We start from the raw sequence: 8,600 nt of genomic DNA on the forward strand, positions 1-8,600 counted from the left end.
CAGAGAAGGCAGCAGGTATGAGTCCAGGTTCAAAGGCCTAAAGCATGGGGTCAATGACTAAGGACGGTGGCAGAAGGAGCACATCCTCTGAGGATGAGGAGCTTGAAGAGTACAAAGAATGTGTGCTCCTTTTACTCCTCTGATTCACCTGGGCTTTAGAATAGTGAGCAGAGCAACCTACATTCACGGAGGGTCCTCACCATGTTCCCAGAACTTCACAACAATCTTCTCTGAAACAGCTCCACAGACACACCCAGAGGAAGATTTACAAATGCTCCAGGTGTCTCTCCATCAGGTTAAGATACACCACACAACCAAGCGCCATGGAATCTTCTGAGAACTACACAGAAGTAATGATGTCTGATTTGATGAAATCAACAGAAGTGTCCTCATGTCTGTGATGCTGTGTCTGAGGAGTAGCTAGGGGACTTTAGTGCAGAGGACCCTCCCTCTCCCCTTGTGTGATAACCCCCAGTGCCTCAGATCTTAGTGCCTGTGAGAAATGCTCTCAGCAGGTGGAGGTAGCAGGAGGAGCACCTGGGGCAGCCCAGCCTCACACTTCTGCTTCCCCTTCCCTGGGAGGTTTTTGTCATGGCCTGTATCACTTTGGGAAGATTGTAACCTTGTTGACAGTAATAAGTGGTGACATCTTCAGGCTGCAGGCTGCTGATGGTGAGAGTGAAATCTGTTCTAGATCCACTGCCACTGAACCTTGATGGCACCCCAGATTGTAAACTGGTTGCATAGTAGATGAGTAGCTTAGGAGTTTGTTCTGGTTTCTGCTGATACCAGTGTAAATTATTGCTAATACCCTGACTTGCCCTGTAGGCGATGGTGACTCTATGACACGGCCGGACGAGAAGACTGTGATCGTCTGAGGCTTTACTTATCCAATGCCTGATGTCTTCCTCATATGCTTCTCTGTGGTAAACCCAGCCTCGTTTCAAAATGTGAAAGAGGAATGGGTGCCAGCACTTAAGGAATACACACCAAATGTACCCTTTTTATTAATAGGAACTCAGATTGATCTCCGAGATGACTCCAGATCTTTAGCAAGACTGAGTGATATGAAAGAAAAACCTATATGTGTGGAACAAGGACAGAAACTAGCAAAAGAGACAGGAGCATGCTGATATGTGGAATGTTCAGCTTTAACCCAGAAGGGACTGAAGGCTGTTTTCCATGAGGCTATCATAGCCATTTTAACTCCAAAGAAACACACAGTTAAAAAAGAATAGGATCAAGATGTATAAACTGTTGTTTGATTACGTGAGAAACATCTTCAGTGGCCAAGGACACTGTCAACTTCTCTCAGAAAGCGTGTGAAAATGGTGCAGCTATAGGAGACCTCTCTTAGATAATGAAGCAATTTAAAACTTGAAAGGAAAAAAAAAACCTGTCTTCAGAATTCTATCAAGATCATTAAGAATGTTTCCTAAAAGTCTAAGAAGCAGCAAACAGTATTTGAAGCCACAATCTATTATAAATACTTTATTTCAAATAGAGGGTACAGTATCTCAGGGGTTTCATAGTTTAAGAAGCTACAATCACATCATGTCGAAACTACATAAAAAAACAGTGCTGTAAATGGAACTGCTTGGCTTTGACCACACACATTTCTGCACAGCCCTTGGGAATCTGCACAAAGAAATATCTTCTCCCTTTGCTCTAATTAATTGTTCTTGAACATATGTTGCTTTGTATTCCAGTATATCCAGAGTGGGGAAATAACAGGGCCAGCCATATAGCCAAATGTCCCTCCAAGCTTACAGGAGATGGGTCATCCCTAAGGAGAGAATGTATGAGATCAAAAAAGAACAAACGTTTTATTATTACTTGAGCACAAGTTAAGTGTAACCTAAATATTTCCATATTAAAGCTTAATGTGCTTTCTTAAAGAATGCCAAAAGTGTAATAAGGTCATAACTGCATTTATCATGAACACTAAAAATGAACACATTTTAGTTAATGTGCATTAAACTGTAACAAGGCTTCTGACAATTGTAGATTTAGTTTGATGCTCCCTAAACTGCATGAGATACATGCTGAAATTACACATTGAACTTTTGGGTCAGACTTTGCCATAATACTGGATTTAATTTAGCTCTCTGAACTATCTGGTAATTTTTTAAAAATTCCCACATTACCTGTGTATATCAAATGATGTATGCTGACCAAATCACAAGGAAATAAACTGTGTTAAAGAGGAAAGACATAGAATCTAAGCATGTTACATGGAATTTATAATAGAGCAGCTGCTTCCCCAAAATTGATATCACCTTTCAGATACAGATATTGGAACCATAGCAGAAGTTATAGAACCACTGCTTATGTACACACCTAAAGTGTAAATTAAACAGAGTAGTACTGGCTTCCAAATACTCACTTTCTCCAGCTCTATTACATTTCACAATATTACATTAAGCCAGTAGGAAATAATGTATTTAATTTATTTAATCTGCAGGCAGTGTGTTTTGGTCCCTAGGTGAAAGGCTCTGCTTGGGAAAAAAAAAGTTGGAAACAAATTTTCATATTCATCTGTAAAGCTTGGTGTACTGGAGCCATTTATATTGTTTCTCTGTGGTAACACGCCAGAGAACTGTGTTAGAGGTGAACCATCTTATTAACTGATTCTGTTACTAATTCAACTTCCTTGTTTGGTCTGGTATAGATCTGCCTTATTCCAAACGCCATTCAACCAACAATATATTAGACACAGCTTCAGCAGGAACCACCTAATGCAGTTTAGAGAATCATAATCTAATCTATAATTTTCCCCCTAGCCTTTACACATTTAAACTTGCTGTTGCCTAAACTGTGCTTTCTTTGTCTTTGGTGAGCTTCTCTTAACTTCCATGATGTATGCTTAAACTCTGTCTAGCACACCAATTGGGTAATGGAACACTAAACATTTATACTTGAAAATGACAGCCTTAAATGCTCATATCAGTCACAAATCTAGAATGTACTGTCTTGTATGTGAGTTTTGTAGAGATTTTTTTAAAAATATAATCATCATCTTCCTCTTTGAAGAATGGAGAGTCTATGGATAACAGGTGTTTTCTTGTGGAATTGGGTATCAGATGTCTTCTTTCTTCCAAGAAATAGAGGTTCACATTGTCATGGCCTTATGTATCAAATGGAATCTTCTGTAACTTTCTCATTTAATTTTCATCCTTTTAGTTAGAATTGAATGGGACTGTGTAAATCAGTTAACATACTAAGTTGCTAGACACATGGTATGAAGGAATTAAGAAAGTAAAGTATTATACACTTCCAAGTTGCCTTTTGGGATTTGATGGGGCTTTTTCCCCTAAATTTACATCTGAGAAATCCTTCACAATTGGTTTACTTGGCATTGAAAGTTAAAGTCTAGAATACATTCTTCCCTAAGAGAAATGGATTAAGAATCTGGGAATGCAAGGTGGTGTGTCACCTGTCTTATCTGGGCCTCAGTTTCCTCATCTTGTAAATACGGGAGGTAAAAGAGATGATCTCCAGTGTCTCTTCCATTTATTAGCTCTGAACATTCTCTTCTTTCTAATTCACAGCAATCTGTGTTGGACATCACCTTTTACCACTTCACATTCTCCAGATGGTAAGAATCATGTATAAAGATTATTAGAACTCTAAGCAGAGACAACTGCATCATCCGCACCTGAGGTGTCTTAGGTACTCTATTGACCTTGAAGGGGTTGGAGTTTCCCATTGCTTGTTAAGAGCTTTTTAATTGTTTTGGTTATTTAGTATTTCTTTTTGCAAAATCCTTCCTGCCACTTTAACCAAAAAAAACCAAAGATTTGGTTTTCTCTTCATAAGTGGATTGTAGAAGAATTGCCTTATTTTCAGAAGCATGTCTTCACTAAAGTGTAGGTTTTCAACAGAATTTGAGACAAATCTCTGGAGTGACTATTTCAAACTAGTGATCTGGGAAATAATTTAAAAAATATTTTATTGACATGAATTTTACAAATGCATTGCTTCACATGAGGTCATGTATGAAATAAAAGAAATTTGTAGTTAATCAGTTTTTGCATATAGAGAAATAGTTTTAAAGTTTTTAAAAATAATTTTAAAGGCTCCCTGAAAATTTATTTAATACTTTGCTAACATACGCCCTTATTCTATCTGTATTGGTACATTTAAGTTATCCACATTGAATTATCATATTTCCAATAATTAGAGCATGAATTAATGGTATTTGTCATGAATTATCTTAGTTACTTTAAGCACTGCTCAATTTGATTTTTAATCATTAATTTTAAATACCAAATTAAATGCTGGTTTGTTGACTGTTACTTTCTAAGTCATTATTACTTTAACACTGTCCCTTCTTAACATATGGGGTTACAAATAAAATGATGTGTATAGTTAAGAAAAAAAAAAAAAAAACAAAGAAGTCCTCAGGGTAGTGGGCTGTGCTGTAGACACATGCAAATTAGCAGGGTTGAGCAGGCTGGGCCCAGCTGCAGTGTTGTATCCTCTCAGTCAGCACAGACCAAGTGTCTCAGGGGTCCCATTCACTTAAGAGCAGCACAGGTGTGCAAGAGAAAAACATGCTCTTGCCTTAAATGCACAGGACAAAATCAGTGCACGCTCTTGTAAGTAGTGACTTATTGTTCTATTCATGATTCAGGGAAGGCTTTTCTTGGGTTTCTTAAGGACAATTTCTTATCATTGAACTAAATAGCAGGGAGCAGTTCAGGGGTACAGGGATTTACTGGAATAGAATATCAAAACAGCAATGAAGACTAAAAAAGATTAGAATCTGGAAATTCTGAAAATGTTTGAGTTTTTTCCTAGACAATGACCCTGTAAGACTGTGAGTCTGGAGGTGGTGTAATCAGTCATGATTCCAGACCTCAGTGTCTCATAGACACAATGGTGCCTGCCTTCCCCAGAGCAGCAGGGTCAGGGCCTGCCAGGGCTTTTCCTCAGTGTCCTCTGTGCAAAGGTGAGAATAATTTTGGGAACAAGTTTTGTTTTTTTCATGGCTTTAGTGAAGCATGAAGCTCAGACCTGCTCCTTTCTGAGGGCTCTGGAAATATCCTGGAGACAGCACTGAAATTGCAAGCCCTCTCCATTCCCACCCCTTCCCTCCTCTCTGGACACCTCCAGGTTCTGGTCACATTCACTGAATGGGTTCTCTGTGTTCTGTACCCTCTTTTGAATTCACAGGACAATCCATCCTCATTGCTCATCTGGGGCATCCTCAGAGCAGGGGAATTGTCCTCCCATCAGCCTGGCCAACTGCTGACCTGTATTCTGGCTCCACTTCACAAATCCCTGGGGAGGGCTCTCCTTATTGGGATGATGTTAATACAAGTCACAGAAGTAAACAGAAAACCTTCCTGAACTTCCTTTTGGGGAGACAGAGCCAATGTGCAGAACCCAGCAACCCCGTTTCGTGTATGCATTGCAGAATCCTAAGTCTCAGTGGCCCCCACAAGACAGGATCACTGCTCCTGTCCCAGGGCTTCAGGATCAGGTTCCCAAGATTGTTATTGTCCATTGTATTTGCTCTAGTGACAGGACTGTGGAGCATCAACATGCAGGATTTGTAGCAAGGGGTCCCAAAATCTTGACAATGGATCTTTTATCTTCAGTTCATGAAGCTGTTCCTCTTCACTAGGTGAGATTCTGTAGGAAACTCAAGTGATCTCTGCGCTCAAGAAACTGCCCAAGTGCTGAAGGACAAAGGATCAAAAGTTCATCAGAAAATTAAAACACATGGGGGACTCAAGGCAGTTGACATCTAGGAGGTGTGACCCACCTGAGATCCCAAATATGTGGTAATGGAAAAGAGAACAGAAGGGAACCTGAACACCACTGTCACCTCAACTCCACCTCATTCTCCACAGACCTCATAATCTTTCCTCATGAGTAACTTTTGCACTGAATGAGTAAATTCTTCCCCTAGAGAAAAATTGTCAAGGACACTATATGTAAATATATTGAAAAGAAAGGGGAAGTCATCTGCAACAACCCTTCACTTTGTGAGAAGTGTTAGTTGGTGACGATGACAATGTCAGGCATTGATCTGGGTTCAGCTGTGCTGGGGAGGGACAGGCTTCATGATATTGGTCAGTCAACTGATGGGCCTACCACATGGTGAAGATTCTGGGTACAGTTGTCTGAGTCTTGCTGACTCCTCCCCTTCAGGGGAAGAACAAGGGATTTCTCCTTGCTCCTCCAAACCCTGGCCAGGTTCTCTGAAGTGCTGAGATAGCACCCTCCATGCTGGGTGAGCTACACCAACCCACTGACCAGCTGACTGGGAAGCCTGTCTGTGTTGAGTGGTCTGAGCAGGACTCTCTGCAGCAGGCTTGTGCTGTGACTCAAGGAGCCCTGTTGTGTGGCCATGTGGCCCAGCTCATTGCTAGGGGATGAAATGTGGTGTAAGATGAGAACAGTGTGTGCCTCGGACGAGTCCCCAGTAGTCACAGCACAGACCTGTATAGGCTAGAGAAGAGCTGGCCACCCACAGGAAACCAAAAGAAAGAAGCAAATTCTGGTTCTTCATAAAACAGCCCCAGGCATCACTGAGCCCTGGCACCATTTCCTGGGCCCTGAGTAGCTGAGTGACTGAGCGGACATCACACACAGTGAGGGCTGGACTCAACATGGGGCAGCAGCAGCTGGCTCAGCACTGCCTAGAGTCAAGATGGGAGCAGTATTTGGGACTGGACTTGAGAAGACTCAGAGGATCCACTCAACACACACACTGTTTACCAGGCTCCCCAGAGCCCTACCTTTCTCTCCCGGAACATCTATATCAGTTTACTCCTGTGACCTCATTGATTTTAACCATATGTTAATGACAAAGGGAAAAAGCTGGACTTCCCTAAAATGGCACAAAGAAGATATACTGCCTTCAGGGTTCAGCCACAGTAATGGGTGGAACTGACGTATTTCTTGAGGTTAGCAGATATCTGAGCAGAGCATATGGTCATAAACTTACTGTGGACAGAGGAGTGATCTGAGCCAAAGATCTGCGTGTAATATTCTGGGGTCTGCTGGGACACTGGAGAGTGTGCCCTCCCCCCAAGAGGAGGAACACTTCCCAGCTGCAGAGACCACAGCTCTCGCTGACATAACCTGCCAGCAGAAGCTGAGAAACTCCAGTTTTAAAACCTCCATGATGATGGTCTTCTGCTCCTTACTAGATGACTCAGAGAAGTTTGCCTGGGAGTGTAGCAGAACTGAGGAAAGCTGATGGACACATGTCAAAAGCAGATGAGAACATTCCAACAGGGGAGGGAAGGGAAGACTGAACAATCAGAGAATGAATAGGTAACACTACTGTAAGTACTACCCAGGCAAAGCACTGCACAGAGGAGGAGCCAGCATTTGCTGTGGAGTGCCTGGGAAGGAGGAGGGTTTGAGGGTAGACCAGTGCAGTGAGCTGCTTTTATTTTCTTGTTGTTTTGCTTCATTTGTGTTGTTGTTTTTACCAGGGATTTATCCCAGCTCACTTAACCACTGCGCAGCACCCCAGGATATTTTCTGTCTTACTTGCTGCAAGTAATAATCCCAAGTTATTTTCACATTATTGGGCTGACTAATAATTTGGGTCTCTGGTGTTCTGAGGAGCTCCTGTGCTAGTGGAGGAATCCTCAGGCTCCACCTTCTGTCATAGAAGCTATGTCTTCCTGGGAGCACCAGGCCTTTGCATGAACAGATCCCAGGCTTTGAAAGCTGTAACTTAGAATCTGATTCAATGTATTTCAGAAAATGCCACCTTGAATGGTGGAGTGGCTTCTACATTGTGGTAGGAATCCAAACTGAGAGAGTTGGACTCCTCACCTAGAGTTACAGAGTCACTCACTAAATCTGGAGGACATTGTCAAGTCAAACTTGTTGGGGATGAGAAGGAAGGAGGGTGAGGGAGCTGAGGAGTCCCCATGGTCCCTTCTACAAAGTCTCCCAGTGACCTCAGAGCCTGGTGCCTCTGAGAAGTGCTCTCAGCAGGTGGAAGCAGCAGAAGGAGCAGGTGGGGTAGCCCAGCCTCACACTCCTGCTTCCCTGGGAGGTTTGTGTCATGGCCTGTATCACTGTGGGAGGGGAATGGTATGCTGTAGACAATAATAAGTGGCCACATCTTCCGGCTTCAGGCTGCTGATAGTGAGAGTGAAATCCGTTTTCTGATCCGCTGCCACTGAACCTCAAGGGAACCCCAGATTGCAAATTGGATGCATGATAGATCAGGAGCTTCACAGCTTGCCCTAGTTTCTGCTGATACCTGGCTAACCAAATGCCAATGCTCTGACTTAACCGGCAGGTGATGGTGACTCTGTCTCCTGGAGATGTTGACAGGTAGGATGGTTACTGAGTCATTGTGATGACACATATTGATCCTGATATTGGAAACATAAGCATAAAGATTTTTATAGTTAATCATGGTACAAGATGACTTCCCTGATCATCCAGGCAGCACTGACCACACTTGGCTCAGTGTAGCCCCATGTTTGTCCCAAATTACATGAGAAGCAGAGCAGGAGGAGCCCCAGGAGCAGAGCAGGGACCCTCATGTCCATGCTGTATCCTTATGGGACTGACTCCTACACAGAGTGTGAGCAGCCTATTAAGAAGTCCTCAAG

The sequence above is a fragment of the Sciurus carolinensis genome, chromosome 13, assembly GCF_902686445.1.
Source record: "Sciurus carolinensis chromosome 13, mSciCar1.2, whole genome shotgun sequence".
In the NCBI taxonomy this organism is placed as follows: Eukaryota; Metazoa; Chordata; class Mammalia; order Rodentia; family Sciuridae; genus Sciurus; species Sciurus carolinensis.